Here is an 18,352-nt window from a genome sequence, read left to right on the forward strand (position 1 = left end):
TCACAGTGAGTAGTTATGGTATTTCCCTCCATAGAACCACACTGCTAATTTTTTGCTAAATCATAACAATGAATAATAATGAATAACGTAGAATAATGAAAGGTAGGTAGCTAATTTTTTATTATTAATTATCCACCCTTCACCATAAAATCCCAGGAAGGGTTATAGGTAATAAAATAATCCCACTTCAAAATTATATATATGCTTACTATGCAATATTACATACACTTACATTCTAGAAATTATTGTTAGCATTGATAATAATTTGATTTACATCCTGCCCTTCTTCCTGAAGGTGCTCAGTGAGTCCCAGTAACTCATTATCACTCCTTAGATGGAAGAAACCTTGCCATCTGTTGAAAAGAAGTTAGAAATCATAACCTTTCATTGCCAATGGAACTAGTCACACGTACCCAGCATTTTCCTGGTACTCTTTTAAGAAAAACTTGGTCAAGGTTACGTACACAAATGTTTGGCGCCAGGGTTCACAAAAGCACATCTATTACCCAACTCGGTGTGATTTTGAGTGATTACACTAGCTGACAGTGATAATATCAAGTAGCCAAGAAGGTAGCTGGCTGGCTAGAACAGAGCATCTGACGCTATTCAGCAATGCCTTTGGAAAAAAAGTGCTCTCGAATGCAGATGGATGCTCTTGCCTGCCAGAAGATAAAGAAGAGTAATGTGCGGCTATTTGACATAATGGGAGCAGTGAGCCTATCTGAAATATTCACAGCACGGCTGCACTCCAAGGAGCCTCGTCAGGGACCAAGAAGAAAACAAACCTGTCCTAACATTAGCAAATGTACATGAGAATCTGCCTTCCAAAGAGGGGGACTTAGCCACAATAGATGAGGCAGTGACTACCATATTCTTAGTAAATACTTCATGTTTATCTACCCAAGAGTTTAATAGGGCTTTCCCTGCAAGCCTCTGTTTATATCTACAAACTCACTGCTCATGAGTGGATAGCTTTAAAAGCCCATAATTAATTAATATGCAAAATGCAGCAAAATGAAACCAAGGTCAGCAATGTGAAAGTGCAATCCTTAATTCGCCCTAACGGGTGAGAAGGTGTTAGTCAGAAATGACCAGACACTGAAATCAGTTTTTATGAATTTATTTAGCAGAAAACCAGTAAATGCGTTTTGAAAGTTAAAGCACAGAGGATATCAAAAGTAAATCAAAAGTCACATTATGGAGAAGTAAATCTTAGGAAATGGGAAGATATAAGAAACATTATGTGCTAGGAAAATAAATTACAAGGATCACATGGAAAAACAAAATAGAATATGAATATGCAATCTTAAACCACAAATTGGAGTAGCTAATCTATGCCAAGACTACAGCATGGTAAACTGGGATTAATTAAACTTAATTAATTAGAAGGAAAATATTGAAAATATTGAAGCAACAGATAAAATTACTATTACAAATGGTAAGTATGGCATGCAAAGCTAGCAATAATGTTAATCATTTTTCAACTCTGCTTTGATTTACTGCCTAGACCTCCCACAAGTCCAAACTAATTGAAAGCTTTGCTATGTTACAGCTTTATAGCAGCTTCTTCTAAACATTATCAAAAGAGGAAAGAAATTATTTTACAGCTACCTATAGAAGCAAGGAAACCTATTCTTTAGTGCTAAATTGGAACAAATGGCAACCTTCAGAAAACCTGATTGCTGCTTGTTCCAATTCAGCACTAAAGATCAGGTTTCCCCAGGAAAAAGCGGTTGGGCAAACAGGTGTGTGGATAAGTCCTCAGCCCTGTTTATAGTTCTGTCTGCTTGCTTTTAAGTTGTGTTGGGTTGCCTTGGCCAAGAGAAAGCATCTTTCCATTCCACTACATAGCTCTCTGTGGTGATAACTTTGACTGTGTAAGGTGATGGGGAGAGATTTGGTTTAGTTGCTTTGCTGAAGACTATTTTAGCAATGATGGCACGGCAAGGCCAACACGTCCAGTCAAGAGCTGTACTGTAAAAATACCTTCCTCAGGGAGTCTTCCTGCATCACTAGTGACCCCTATCATTTTATGAGGTGGCAGCACATAGTCCTGTTTCCCCCCCCCATGCCCATTTACAGATCGGTCTGCTATGCCAAGGGCACTAATTAATATCTTCATTGCTTATACAAGAGCAGAGCGCAAACAGTGGAAGGAAGTACAGTCTCAAGTCAATGATTTAACATAAATGCTGATTTCAAGCATGGGTGAGTTGGGCATCATCTTTTGCTCAAGACTAGAATTGACTTTATGTGAAACAGCAAATGTAATTTGTAGGCTTCATTGTGACCGAATGCAACATAGTTAGAAGGAGCTTGTCGGCATCCTCTGCTCATGATGGGGGATCCTTTTCCCTGTATATCTGAGCCCAGTGTCTTTTTTTGTGCTCTCTCTCTCTCCAGCTCTCTATCTTCCCCCCTTCTCTCCCCACCATTTGCACTTGTTTTTCACTGACATCCTGGCCTTCTAGCTGACCTGAGTCAGCTACCAGTTCCAAATCCATTAAAATCTGTGGCTGCACTGTGAGGTGTTGGGAGAGTGAGAATGGAAGAAGCATTTTCAGATAAGAATAATAGACCTGTCTGTCAAGATCACTTGTCCAACAAAAGATAAAAGTAACAGCTCATGGAGTACTTTGTTATGTGTATGTATAATACATTTATAAATCTCTTCTTACCCTCTTATCAGAAAGAGCTTCAGCTGCAAACGCTTCCTCTCAGGGCAGGTGTTCCCACCTGCTTCAAGGTCTGAGGCAAAGGAGCTGCTGTGACGTGGCCAAAGGAGCCATTAATGGAAGGCTGCTTCATTTATGGAGTGCAGTTTTAGGTGCACACACCTAATATATTTTAAAGAGTATGTCCCGAAGTGTGTTTATTGCAGTGCTGCCCCCGGGCAGAAGAGATTTGTCCCCCTTTTTGTTCTCTTCATTTCAGGATACATGAGAGAAAAGACAGAGGGAAGGGGAAGGGAAAGGTTTGCCTCTTGGTCGCACAGCTCTCTCCTCATTACCTTCAACTGCATCCTCACCTGCTTTCCATCCTTGCAATACAATGCAGCTTGCGGCTTCTTGCTCATGTCCCCCACCCCCTGGCAGGATGTAGGTCAGGACATGGAAGGAAATCTCACCATGCTAGAATCCATCCTGACTCACCTAATGGCAGTGGCCGGAGTGGCCCCAAACAGAATAAACCCCCATTTGGCAAAGAGACCGCAACATTCCCTGGCATGGATGTCCCATGATGGAGAAGATGTAAAATGAAAGGTCTGTAGGACCCAAGTTTCCAGGTTATTGTGTTTCTGAAGCCGATTCCCCGGTTTCATTTTAAGTCCTAAGAACATAACAATTGCCTCCCGTTATGTGATGAGAAAACAAATGCCATTCCTGCACAACAGAGTACTTTTTAAGATCCCAGTATGTGTAGTGCAAAAAAAGAAACAAACAGAAAATGAAACAGAGTAATATTTAGTGTTCAATGGGCACCCTCTATGGAAGGAATTTCTAGCATAGAGCTGAATCCAATTTTGGAAAATAGAGGAACAATGTACCATCTGTCATGGAAATATTAATTTTCAGCAAGTCAGAGCTGAGTTGCTCTATGCAAGACAGTAGAACTCAACCACTCATTTCCATGCACATAGTCATTCCATATCCCAGCCTCAGAAGTCACATAAATGACAATCTTGGCACTTGTATTGTTTTTCTGCTTGTAGAACTTAAGCAGAAATTACCATCAGGATTGACATTTGCCTTGGGTCTTCTCTCTCCAAATGGTTCTCCATACCAGACGGTGAGAACTGTTGTATTCCTCTTTCATATGCATGAGTTTCACCTTGTTGGAGGGAGAAATTATATATCACAAGAACCTCCAGGGATGCCATGTAGGTCCCATTCTGCAAAAAAAAAAAAAAAAAAAAAAAAGTATTTATATTTGAGCTTTGACTAATACATCAAGGTCATCAATTCAGAAGGAAGGCTCAGACTGAAGAGGTAGCAGAATCTATTTTTTTATTAATCTTCGGAATGCAGACCACAGCAAAACCAAATGGAATGAGTGCAAAGGAACTGGAAATGATCTGAGAGCAATAGTGCACACAGGAGAAATGTAACGTGCTCCACAATGCAAAATTAATGGTCACCTCCAAGCAATAAATATACTTGAAGTCACTTTTAAAAAGGGGAAGTGGGGGAGTTTTCATTTGCCTGGGATATGGAACCAAGCATTGCAGGATTTTCAGAAGGACGCAGATTTTGAAAGCTGTAGCTGTCTACCTGCTGCAACTAATTTAGAGCAGTCCCACTAAGGACTGTTCAACCTTCAGCTTCAGAAGACTGTATTTGTTTCTTTATATTGATTTATATTAATTTTTATATTACAGTACTTTGAATGGCAGAATACTAATGAGAATCTCCGCAATATTAATTATCTGATAGCTTCATTGATAGATAGAGGTACTTTATATCCCTTTATCCTATAGGCTCTAAGTAGCTTTCAACAGTTTTTCCCCCTTCTAAATGCTGACAGTTCTGTCCCCAAAAGACTAGTACATTTTATACACAATCCAGTATATTGTGCACACAGGCAACACACAAATGCTAAAGAAGTTAGCATTAGCAGCATGATGATGCAATAAGCTTGAGTCTACTATTTTAAAAATACCTGCCTACCTAGGCTCTTAGAATTCCATCATGGCTATTACTTTTTACTTTTGAAAACATTTTGAAAAACAAAAACTTGCAAGGGGGCTAGCACAGAAACTCCTGGGTCTACTACTCTGAAATGTGTCAATATTAATCCCCTGGGGGAGGAGCTACTATGTCTTCAGGTTTCATGCACCTAGTGTTGAACAACACTCAAGAGTCCTGCCTGTTTTTGCTTCCCAACATATGTCAATGCAAGGAGTAAAGCATCGGTTTTCCAAATATGGCTTCTGATTATTAGACGAGCAACAACCCCAAAGCCATCCATATTGGACAGTGGCCCAATTCTTTGCACCACAGCGAGCCCTGACGCAAAGGGGGGAGGGGGGCAGGGGTACCAAAAACATAAGAGAAGCTCTGCAGTATTAGCCAAAGTCCCTCCCAAGGCCAGTATCCTGTATCCCACAGTGACCAACCATTGCCAGAATATATGGTGATGGGTTGGATGCAGATGAACCCTAGCTAAGTGGCAGAGCCCATAATTTGCATGCAGAATGTCCCATTTTCAGTCCTTAGCATCTCCACTTAAAATGATAGGTCGTAGGTGGTAGGGCTTCCCCAAGATGATGGAGAGACATTGCTGGTCAGAACAGACTGTTGGACAAACAGCCTGATCTAATATAATGCAGCTTCCCTGCATTCCAAGATGGCTCAATTCAGTGTATGGAGCTTCATATAACATCTTTTCACAATGCTCTGTGGACAAATGACACCACTCAGAACTTACCTGAGTGCTCTTATAATCTTGAAGACCTCCTTCAGCTGTGTAGTCACAGGATCCACTTACCCCCTATTAATGCTGGAAAAGGCCTCACACGTGTTGTTTGGTGTGTGTGTGTGTGTGTGTGTGTGTGTGTGTGTTTTCCCTTCCTGTCTGAATTCACCCAAAGCTTGGCACTGAGGGATTCAAATGTCTGGAAAGCAAGCCTTATGAGGAAAAACAGTTCTGAATTCAAGGGGACTCAATCCATTGCTCAGCTGCACACTGATGCGTGTGGGTTTGTTTGCTCTTTATATTGGAAAAAATATCTGATAAATCATCATCATCAGCAAAGTCAAAGGAAAACAATCAGTGGCAGCACATAGTCCAAACTGTGGCAGGTATCCCCAGGTGTCAGGTGTCATTGCTGTTGTCCCACATGCTTCAATTAAATATCAAGTCTCTTTCCCCATTAATATGTGCTGCCTGATCTGCAAACACAGTCACATCTGTTAGGCTTTATTTCAGGAATGTGATAAATAAAGCAAATGCTAATGAAAAACCTGTGTATGTTTTTCTGCTAAACCATTCACATGTAAGAATTCTAGGATTTATTTAATCTCCAGTGATTAATAGCATCTCCTCCTTTGTTATGTGCCTCTTTGTCGAATCAAAGCCCTTCCATTACTTGCTTGTCACTGGGAGGAGGGAATGAGGGATGCACTGAATCGAACCTTCTTTCAGTTAGGCCACATATACACTAAAGACTGAAAGAAGTATAGTATTAATTTTCTCTCCCCAGGGAAGCTTGGGAGATGTAGTTCTGTGGACTAAGGATATTTCACAGATAATAATAATAATAATAATAATAATAATAATAATAATAATAATAATAAATTTTATTTATATCCCGCCCTCCCCAGCCGAAGCCGGGCTCAGGGCGGCTAACAACACTAAAACAGTACAACATTATAAAACATTATAAAAATGAATTAAAATCAAAATTAATGGCAACCATAAACTAAAGTCTTGTAAAGATTGCCAAAGGAGGGAGTCAGGCTGCGCCCTGACCAAAGGCCAGGTGGAACAGCTCAGTCTTGCAGGCCCTGCGGAAAGATGTCAAGTCCTGCAGGGCCCTTGTCTCTTGTGACAGAGCGTTCCACCAGGTTGGAGCCGCAGCCGAAAAAGCCCTGGCTCTAGTTGAGGCCAGCCTAACCTCTCTGTGGCTTGGGACCTTCAAGGTGTTTTTATTTGAAGACCGTAAGTTCCTCTGTGGGGCATACCAGGAGAGGCGGTATCATTCTCACCAGGGTCCCCCCCCTCCAAGTCCTGCTATATCAGGGGTCTGCAACCTTTAAGACAAAAAGAGCCACTTGGAACCGTTTCCGAAGAAAAAAAACTGGGAGACGCAAAACCATTGCGACATTTAAAGCAAATATATCTCTGGAGCCGCGATGTGACAGCGGGCGGGCGGGAAGGTGACGTCGGGACGGTGCATAACTAACGCACGCACCGCCCCCATGCAACGTCACAGCCAGTACAGCGCCCGCCACAGTGGGGAGTGTCGGGGCGCACAATGTGCCTCCTCCCCTCGCTAGTATCTGCCCCGGAGCCACGGCAAAGGTGTAAAAGAGCCACATGCGGCTCCAGAGCCGCGGGTTGCAGACCCCTGTGCTATATCAATTGTTTTGATTTAAGATGCCAGAGCAGAGAGGGACATTACCATGCACACAGTCACCCGTCAGCTGCACCACTGTGCTTATTAGGAGGGAGAGGTCAGCACAGTGAACACATGGCAGCAGAACCTATCAGTGGCTTGCGCCTCTGGGCTTCCACTGCACTGACCTCCTAGCCATCTCGTACTTTCCTTTCCAGTAAGCACAGCAACATGGTTGACTAGGGGTTAGGTGTGCAGCACAACTCCTCTCCACCAGCTGCCTCTGGTCCTGAGACTTTCTGCATGTTGTTATGCAGTGCTGCAAGCCCTAACTTTCAAGATCCTGTAAACCAACCCTAAAAATCAACAAACAAAAAGAGCAGATAATGATATTTAACCAACAAACAATGTTTAGATCAAGCACAGCATAATAGAGGGAATATATATAATATACAAAACAGGGGCTTTATAAAAAAAAAACCAGAAAGATGCTAGCCCTATTCTGGTGTTCATCCTCTGGGTTACATCACTATTTGCAGTGTCACCCTTCCCTGCGCAGCAGGTATAGCTAAGGTGTGATAAAGAAATTCAGGCAGACACCGAGCTGGATTAAAAATGGCAACAACTTTATTGGTTACAGATGTAGATAGAATTTTGGCTCAGGCATTTGGTGTATATCTGTTCTAGCTTCCTGCTGGAGGGCTGAAACTTAGGGTGATGCCAAGGATTAGGGCCTCCCCGTGATGCCAATCTACCAAGGTGGCCCTCCAAAGACTGTCACTGGAAGTTTTATGGCCCCCATTTGGCTTCTGGACAGAGACTTCCATTGAGATTCCTCTAAGGAGTACCCTGACTACACTGCTGGTTCACTGATGAGGCACCACTTCACTCAAAAGCTTAATGACTAGGATTCCACTCAGTGCCTCAACCACCAAAAGTTAAAACAAAAAAATTCCTTCCAGTAGCACCTTAAAGACCAACTAAGTCAGTTCTTGGTATGAGCTTTCGTGTGCATGCACACTTCTTCAGATGTGATGTTTCGCTATGTGATGTTTCGCTATGTGTAAACCAAAACCTCCAGACAGACCAGTTTGTCTGCAGGCAAATTCCTTCCTGGCCACCATAGCAAGGTTGGGCAATAAAGGAAGCGAAACCATGGTTAAACAAGGAACCTAGGAAGCAAAATAGGGTTAAATTTTATAACAAAAGCCTTGACTTTGAATGCAATAAAAGGCTAATGATGCACAATTACAGGAGCATGAAAGTGAGGGAGTCAGGTGCAGATGGATTTTATGCATTGCTGGTAGACTGCTGTGGCCGCGGCCAATACACAGTCCACCAGCAAGGCTCTATTCACTGGTGGGCCCCTGGTTGACTCCGCCCATCACTATATAGAACCCTAATTTCCAAGGCTTTCACATTGCACAGAGAGCAAACACAAGTAGAGCTGGCCCCCTGCTGCAGATAGTCACCCTTTAATTCATGGAGGGGGATGGAAAGATGATGAGAGACAAAGCTGTCACCCTTGCCTTCCCACTCTTCTATACTGGTTGACCCCAGAAGATGAACATCTCAAAAGAGTTCAGAGCTATTCTATTCAGACAGATCATGTCTATTCAGTTTTGTACATATTTGAGAGGTGAGGAAGGAAACACTTGTTCCATTTTGATTACAGAGAATGTGGCACAATGTACAATATTTATAAAGGTGAATTCAGAAGTCACAGAAGATTTCTTACTTGCTGTCATGCTCTTTATTCATGACTGTTTGCTCCTGTTCCTGTTCCTTTAGCAAACTATATTGACTTGCTTTTAACCGCTAAAAGTATATAAAAATTCCAACCTCAGGTTCTTTCCTTTTTTAAAAAAAAAATATCCCAAAAGTATTCAGAAGAACACTTTGTTTCATGCTGTAGTTGCTTCTATTGAATATTTCACTCTGGCAGTAAAAGTAATATTTCATATTTCCCTGGGCATCTTTGTAAAAGTCCTGTAAAAAAAGAAAAATTAGAAAAATATTGCACAAATTCTCCTGCAATGTGTTCAGAGAGCAAGTTCAGTGACCATGACACCCAACCATCAAGACTTGCATTTACAGGGGGTGGGGAGTAAAGTGAGGAAGACCATTAATGAAACCTGCAAGGCCAACCTCTGCTTTCCCTTAATTTTAGTCATATTAGGATCCTACTATCCTTCTTTACAAAACCCTGCAACTAAAGGGCACCAATGAATGGTAGGAAAGCCTGTAATCTGAAGATCACTGACAATGTCTGAAGAAGCTATTCAGATGTTCTAACCACTACACTAGACTGGTTTCCCTCCCAGTCCCTCCCCCAGTTCCAATAATTACGCTATCCAGTTACCTTGCTTTTGTTTCCTTACTCATTACTTCTTCTCAATGCTTCTAATTGAACCCTGGTTGGACCTCAACGAGCTCCTTTTCCGATTATCATGCACATCCATCCCTAGGCATTCTAGATTCTTCATCAGACCTTTCACCTTGCTGTTGCCCTCAGCTCTCCTCCCAGCCCTTTCCCTTAGGCCTCATCTGTCCAGTCCAAGGCCATCTCTACATAGAGGGTTGGTTTACTTTATCTTCAAGCAGCTGTCCCAAAAGAAGGGGCTAGACTCATTTGATTTGTATATCATTAAAGGTAAAGGTAAAGGTACCCCTGCCCGTACAGGCCAGTCTTGACAGACTCTGGGGTTGTGCGCCCATCTCACTCAAGAGGCCGGGGGCCAGCGCTGTCCGGAGACACTTCTGGGTCACGTGGCCAGCGTGACATCGCTGCTCTGGCGAGCCATTGTATATCATTATACAATGCATATTCCCTGGTGGAGCTGATGGGGGGGGGGGAATTGGTACCCAGCCCTTCTGAAGAACTGAAAGAGAAAGAAATGTAGTACTTCCTGTGCCACACAGATCGTTCTTCATGATTGAGTGGTCTGTTTTGAAAGAAACTGGTACACTTGCAAGTGCCAGAGAAAATATATATACACAAAAGAGCTGTTAGTATATATAGGAAGAAAGATACAGAGAGAAATATATCACCCACTATGAATGATGAGTGGCATTTCATGCCACAAGTGACTTCGACTGAATCACTAGAACACAAAAGCAGCAGCCTGCAAGGGACTCATTAGGTGCGTAGAAAAGGAGCAGCCTTAGGTACTCCAGGACAAGAAAATATGGACAAAAGTTGACTCTTGGGGATGGAAATATGTCACCAGCTTGTAAAAGACTCATTGTGTAAACTGCTTAATTTTAACTGATGACCTGACAAATTTGCTACCTGCCCTTCAATGCAAAGCAGTATCAGAGCGGGGAGCATAAAACACACACACATTGGTGGAGTCAATCTGGTGCTCCCCATGGTGCATTTGCACCGCACCAACCTCCCCACAGTCTCCTTTCTTCCCATCTGGTAAGCAACAGAGTCCCATCCAGCAACCAGCTTCTGCTCGTATTACAACCAGGAAGTTAAAACACAATCACAACAGACACCAATGCCCATCAAACACCTAAATGAATAGATGCCTTCTTCGGCTTTCATCTAAAGGTGACAAGGGATGGAGCCATCCATATTTTAGATGGGAGAGAATTCCACAGTTGGGGCACCACCAGTGAGGAGGAGGATGCCAGTCAGCATTAAATTTTAATATGCTAATTCATATTTATAGCACATTCAGAAATAGTGCCTGTAACTTTAATAGAAATAGAAGACATCTCAACAAAGTGGGGAGGACTCTGAGCAGCTGACTTCTTTGCCTTCAGTCTGGCTGACTTCAGTCTGCTGTCTAGGTTGATGTGCAAATTAGAGGCCCCTGCTCACTGGACTTGGGCAGGAAAGAAGCTGGGTATGTTTAGTGTGGAAAAGAGGTGATATGATAGCCATCTTCAAATATCTGAAACACTGTCACATGAAAGATGGACTAATGGATTCAAATTACAAGAAAGAAGATTCTGACTAAACATTTGGAAGAAATTTCTGACTGTGAAACCGACTATCTAGGAAGGTGGTACTCTCTCCTTCACTGGAAATTTTTTAAAAAGTATTTGGAGAGGATAAACAGTATTTGGATTGCCATATATCAGGGATTCTTTAACTGTGATTCCATCATTGCAAGGGGTTGGACTAGATGACCCTCAGGGTCCCTTCAAACTTTATGTTTCTATAGTTCTAGGATAGTACTTCAGATGACTTCTTCAGGAGAGGGTTGTTCTCTGACAACCCTGCAAATGAGGACTATCCTTGGTAGAACAGGAGTCATGGTCATCGTACATCAGGAGATATCTTAAACTTCTTGCTTCTATGCACTGGAGGAAGATGGTGTTTTGCTGAGTGCTCTTCACCTAATAAAAATACATTATGGAGTGTTGCTAGGATTTATCCAAGGCCAGTAGCACACATTCTTCATTTCCTCAAGTGGTGAGAAATCCAGTAGTAATATTTAAAGGTTTAGTATCCTTTAGATGAGATAACACTGGAGACTTGCAGTATTTGTTTTATTTGCAAATATGCAAACTGGCCCTACTGAAATTAATCAGGCAGTAGTGGACAGCTTGATGGAATAGTACAGTGAGTTCAGCATGGTGCAAATGTGCCAGCTGGAAGACTGGATTGGCTTTGCTGGTGTCTTTGCACTGTGCCAACCTTGCAGCCACCTCGCCCCTTTCCCTTCAACACCCCAGTTTGCAGCAGCAGCAGCTCAGTCAGAGGGTGGTCAAGTGAGCAGCACAGCCCTTCTAATGCCATCTACTACTCATGCAGAATCCTAGTGGCAGGTAGAAGAGCTTCTGTTCCTTCTCACATTGGCTTCCTTAAGAGAGCTTCCGCATTCTTGAGATGTTTAATCTCTGGCCTAATCATAGCTTGCTCATTCTCTTTTTCTGCCTTCCAGTTCAAGCTGCAAACTACCTCTAAACTGATTACCTGCCCTTCCCCTCACCTGTAGGGTGTCTCCTTCCAAAGGCTGGGGAGAGAGATTTCCCTTTCAGGAAGGAACATTTAGCATACTTTGATCCAGTCCCTGATTAACTATGAAGGGAAACATCAACCAGTCAGCTTCACAAAGGTTGGTCCCTCAGCATACAAATCAGGATCTATTTAATAGAACCACACTTATCAAAATACTTCCATTTTCTTTTGAAGAGACAGCTTCCCCCAATTATATTATGGTGATTTCTCAGCCCATTTATTATTGTCATTTAGATTTTAGAAATGGAAAACACATCAACCTACAATTCAACCATTTCTGTAAAAAGATGATGCCGTCGAGAAGGAAATAGTGTTAGTGCTCCCTCTAGTGAACTGTGCCTGGGCACAGAACTGTTGTCATTGTTCATGATATTCAAGTGTGCTTTTTTATTAACCCAAAGTTTGTTTGTTTTTTTCTTGGTGAATAGAGTCATTATGGGGAGAGAATATTTCCAGTCTCCAGAGAAACTTAGGTCTCATTGGGGTGATGTGAACACATTTTCTATGTTTCTAGAAGATATTGCTCTTTTCCATTCGTAAAGGTATGGCCTGAAAGCACATGAGGCGGCCACCTTGGTGGAACTAAATAGGTGCTGGGTCTTCTCGGTGCCTGGATAGAAGACCTCCTGGGAGTCTCATATATGGCCCTTTCAGTCCCACAAAGGGAGAAAGGCAGGACATGCATGTTCATAATAAATATATAAAACCAACTGAGCCACCAAATAGCTCCACAGCCTTGGCATGATGGCAAGCAGTGATCAGCCCACCTGTCCTGGCCTTTATTTAGAATTGTTTCTGGCTACATGCAGGACTGATAAAGAGGTGATTTTTTAAAGCACTTTGTATGATGAAGCTGCTATGGAAAGTGTACACTTTAAGGGCCTCTATAAATACTTTATGCACTTGATAGTATAGATTTATTAATTGCTATGGGCCAGAATCAGCTAAGTTGTTGCGCTAGCAAAAGCCAGTGCAATGAGTCTGCTAGTACTATGGGACTTGCCCCTCTTCTCCCCTCACACACCTCCTGCATCCTGCCCAAATCTCCTCAGCAGAACCCCCAGAACAGCACATGGTAGAGGTGGATCATTCTACCTGGCAAGTAGAAATGCTTGTGCTGATGGAACAATTGTTTTACTGCTGTGCTGAAATCCATCCCATGTAATATATGATCAATGATATGCTTTCATGATCAATAGTTCATTTCATGATGGCTTTAAAATGTTATGATGTTCTGATAATCAAACAGAGTGATTGGTTGGATTGCTGTACTTGAAATGATTTAGTATTTGGCTCTTATTGTAATGATGTATTCATTAGCATTTTGGGGAGTTGCTTTCAGCATATTTAAATAAATAAACCGAACTATTTCCCCTAAAGCAGGGATGAGGAATCTTTGGCTTTCCAGGTGTTTCTGGAATACAACTCCCATCATCCCTGATTGTGAGCCATGCTTACTGGGACTGATAGGAGTTGGAGTCCAGAAACATCTGGAAGGCCATAGCTTCCTCATCTCTACTCTAAACATCAGAAAATAACTAGGTGTCCGTCCCCCCCTCAGTCTAGTTACAATCCCTTTTCAAGCTTCACTCCATTGAAAGAATGCCATGACAGGGTCTGAATCCTTTCTTCAAATTCTCCTATTAATCGCTATCATTGACCACCCACCTCTGAAACCATCTTACCTGGCTGTTTGTCTGTAACACTAGTAGCAGTAGCAGCACCAGAAGAACTCTCTCCCTTTCCCTTTCCTGGATGGTTGATGCTGAGATGGAAACAGAGGCAGCGTCCCTCCCTCTCTCCCTGCCACCTGAGTTAGTTCAGTGGTGACCTATCTGCCAGGGATGGAGGGAAAGGCTTACTTGCTTGCTCTCCACAACCACAGACACTGCAGTTCCATAAGGTTAATAGTGAAGTGGAGCTCTGGGTGATCCTGCATGGATAAAAGTAAGTACGTCTTCACACACAGCACATTGTTAAACTATGGAACTTGCTCCCATGAGGCAGTGATGGCCACCAACTTGGGTGGCTTTAGAAGAGGACTGGACAAATTCATGGAGGACAAGGCTTTCAATGGCTTGTAGCCACAGTGGCTGTGCTCTGGCTCCATGGTCAGAGGCAATAATGCTTCTGAATAGCAATTGCTAGAATCCTCTGGAAAGGAAAGTGCTCTTGTGCGTGGGTCCAGCTTGCCACTTTCCCACAGGTATATTGTATATGGCCACTTTGGGAACAGAATGCCAGACTAGATGGGTCTGCAGGCTCATCTCATGTGAAGAAAGGGTCAAGGGTTGAGTGAATAAATTAGTAAATTAGTTGGTGGTGAGTAGGATGGAGTTCTTCTGTGGCTCAGATTACAATGTGAGCCAAACTGTTGAGTGTCATATAATTCTCACCTCAGATTGAAAGCAAGCACCACAAGGAACCCTGAATGTTGAGCAGAGCTCTGGTTGGAGATATTCAGTGACTCAGCTGTTTGCATCCCTTTTGCCTTCTTAAAGACGGTGTCTGCAGTATTATCATTAGCATTCAGTTTAATAACTGAAGCACAGGACTGTTGCTGAAAATAGACTCTAGTAATAAGTCCGGAACCTGTGGATACACCTGGATGATAGATCTGTCAATGTTTATTAGCTGTTATACCTAAGTGGAACTTCAGAAGCAGTTTAGTCTAAATACTTGATGATGATTGCCGTGAAAATTTCTGAAGGCTCTTTACCAAGATTAAAAACAACACAGTCCTTGCTTGCAGACTTCCAATGTAACAATCTAATCCAATCTAAAAGACATGATTGCGGCGGTATATGGGGAAGTAGCATGAAAACAATCAAATCCAGGTACTAATACTTCTATAAATGTTTAACAACCAACACAATGCCCACTGGGGGATGTGTCTCTCAGAGAGAAGGAGCCAAATACTACGTGTTTTGGGGACAGTCAAGATGAAGAGTTGCTGCCTTCATGGCCTCTGATGACTTACCCCAAAGTCATCTGGCTGCCTGTTGAGCACTGTCAGAATGCTGGGCTATAAGACCTTGTTTTCTCCTCTGAACTGAGTTCCAGATGCAGCCCACAAAGATTTGCATAGCAGGGAGTACACTCCATGTGCCTGTCAAGAACGTCGGGATGAAAGATTATGCAAAAGTCAGATAATAATTCTGATTTCTAGTAAAGGTCTGTGAACATTTAAGGGCATTAAAAAAATGTCCAGTAGCACCTTAGAGACCAACTAAGATTGTTCTGGGTATAAGCTTTCCTGTGCATGGGCACTTTTTCAGATACCAGGTACCTCTCCATATCTGAAGAAGTGTGCATGCACACAAAAGCTTATACCCAGAACAATCTGAGTTGGTCTCTAAGATGCTACCGGACAATTTTTCAATTTATTTCAACTGCGTCAGACCAACCTGAATTTAAGGGCATATTTGACCAACTCAAAACTGGAGCATTTCAAAAGCTTTGAGGGTTTATCTAATAAACCATACTGTGACACTGGAATTCAGGTTTACCCATGAAAATGAAATATTCCTCAGAAGGGCTCCTTTTGTTCTACAGCATCGTACACGATCAGCTGTTGTTGGCATGCAAGGCATCTGCTTTCTCTGTCAGTGGACAAGGGGTGGCCACCATTCTTTCATCGTCTTGTGTTTCATTTTGCCTGGCTATTGATGCCAAACAAGAGCCCCTTGATGCTTGTAAGTGGAAAATGGATGGCGGAGCAATCTGTTTATACAACCTCATTTCACTTCAAAATGGCTTTTCAATTCTTCTCTTTTGAAATGATGTTTCTTCTATGAATACTTAGAAAACTCTATGGCTGCCCAAATGAGCAATAAGGTTATTTGCCGGATCCACAGCCAGACCCTTTCAAATTCTAAATAAGGGCTTTAGGTCGATTTCTAAATAAGGGCTTTAATGTAAGGCAGCAAAATATTTAACTCAGATATGTGAGCATTGCTTTTTTATCTTGCGTCCTTACTTGTGTAACTGCATTAATTCCTCTGATTGCTCTTCCCAGAATTGCTGTTATTGCATTTTATTGCATTATTGCTGTTGACCACCCTGAGCACCATTTGATGGAAAAGAAGAATAAAAAGTTAAGAAACCCAAACATAAAGAAAAGATATCCCTGGTCAATGTCATTTCCCATAGACTCCCTTCTTTGACTGCTCCATGCTCCCACAGGAAGCCTTCTCTCATTCCCACAGCAAGGCTATGTGCACCACAATAGGCCTATTTGCCTCTTGAGCAGGCATAGGCAAACTCGGCCCTCCAGATGTTTTGGGACTACAGCTCCCATCATCCCTGACCACTGGTCCTGTTAGCTAGGGATGATGGGAGTTGTAGTCCCAAAAACATCTCGAGGGCCGAGTTTGCGTATGCCTGCTCTTGAGTTTCACCCCTTACTCAGGGGTGTAGGAAGTAACTTCTGGCAATATCCCACAATGGAAAACTTGCAATTGAATCACATTCTACCTGAGCACATGGCGAAAGCCTAAGGAGCAGGAGAGATACAGAGGAAGACAATTGACTCTAAGAGAAATGCAGCTACAGGTCTTGACTAAGCTTGAGGATGTTTGGGCTGAGAAACCAGTGCATAAATGGCTGTGGATGTGTAAGTTGACTGTCAGCAAAGCCGATGCTAGAAAGCAGGGGAAGAGGTGTGTACAACACCTTATGGTGGCCTTCCCCAGTATGGTACCCTCCAGATGTTTTGTACTATAACTCCAGCTAAGATTGGACCATATCAGCTCCAGCCAAGATGGCCAGAGCAATGTGAGTTGTTGGGAGAAGAGTCCTAATGTCTCTGAGCTGCGTCTTACAGATTTGCAGCCTCAAATGTATTTTTTTTTAATTTAAAAAATATCTATCAATTTGAGCAGACAGTTTGAAGCTTTACAATTCATTTGTTCCATTCACATTCCACCCTAGAACTAAGTTAAATACACAATAAATCAACACAAGCCTTTGTTGTTGTTTCTTCCAATTTCTCAGAAAAAGGATTACCGGCAAAGCCCTAGATTTGCCTATTTCGGTGATTGCTCAAGAATGTCTTACATTTGTTTACAGAAGTTGTTTCATTTTTTTTACTGCATGTACAATTAAATTATATTTGAATCCGGAAAAGACCCCCCCCCCCCCATTTGCTGTATCAGTTGTGCATTAAAAATAGAGTGACTATGTTTCAAAAGGGTTAAAATATATATTTTCAGGAAAAGTGACAATAAGAACTGCATGACAGGTAGGGACACAGGAAGTTGTATTATACCAAACCTTGCCATTGGTTCATCTGGCTCAGTATGGTCTACATTGACTAGTAGTGGCTCTCCAGGATTTCAGACAGGAGTCTTCCCAGTCCTACTGGGAGATGCTGGAAATTGAAACTGGGACTTGTGCATTCAATGGCAAATGCTTTCCTACCAGCTCTTCCCCACAGTGAGGGGAGATAATGGTGGCTGAGCTGTTTTTAAAGTAATGCTTTGGTTGATCTTTTAAAAGACTACTCAGAATTCAGATCTTTCCTTTTTAGCTTTACTAATCACATTTACTGAACCCGTAACTTTTTATGGGAATTTTATTTTAAATTGAAAAACAGGCTAGAGTTGTCTGATACCTATAAGATGAGTGGCAGAAAACCTGCGAAAGGAACACTCTACACTGCAATCTTTTGCTGCAGGTCCCACTTTTAGATATCATGCAGATCTAATATTCACGCTATGTTTGCGCAGCTTGATTTTCACTGCGAACGATGGCTTATATTAAACTCAAATTAAACTTGCAATGCATAGTAACTTAAAACTGGCGCCGTTGTATGTTTGCTTAAAAGAAAGGTCACCCAAGAAAGTAAATAGATATCAGAAGTGAGGACTAGTCAGACCCAATGCAAATTAAGCCTTGGTCACAATTTGACAGCTGAGCTGCTACTTATTATGCTTATGGTTGCAGGATAGGAACTCACGAATCAAAGAAATACTAAGCTGGACTCCTAGTGGCCAGTAAACGGATTCTGTGTCACTTCTACATAGCTGGGAAGTTCTGGGTGTATTTTCAAATCAGCCCTCTTTGCATACCCAGCTCTTCAGATGAGTTTAGAGATAACATTTGAATGAAGAATTTGGAATGTTGGCTTCAATACAGATTCTTTGGCGATCACTTCTTCTTTGGCGACCACTCATAGCTGAGCAAGATTGTCTTCCATAAACACGGTTTTAACAATGAATCCATAAGTAACTGTGGAAGCCAATTCTTGATCCACACATCCTTCCACAGTGGGGACCTTGGTTTCCGCGCAGGAGCTGATCACGGTGTGGATTTCA

General features: G+C 42.2%; 1 long non-coding RNA gene across 1 annotated transcript; it reads right to left on the reverse strand.

The window, feature by feature from the left end:
- Positions 1-3,448: 3,448 nt before the first annotated feature.
- On the reverse strand, positions 3,449-15,141 carry LOC310843899. The gene is made up of 2 exons (XR_014563758.1): positions 15,016-15,141; positions 3,449-3,892 (listed from the first exon to the last, which is right to left on the reverse strand). It is a non-coding gene; the product is annotated as an uncharacterized lncRNA (long non-coding RNA).
- Positions 15,142-18,352: the final 3,211 nt, after the last annotated feature.

This window comes from Podarcis gaigeae (genome assembly GCF_964106915.1).
Source record: "Podarcis gaigeae genome assembly, chromosome: 4".
Classification (NCBI taxonomy): domain Eukaryota; kingdom Metazoa; phylum Chordata; class Lepidosauria; order Squamata; family Lacertidae; genus Podarcis; species Podarcis gaigeae.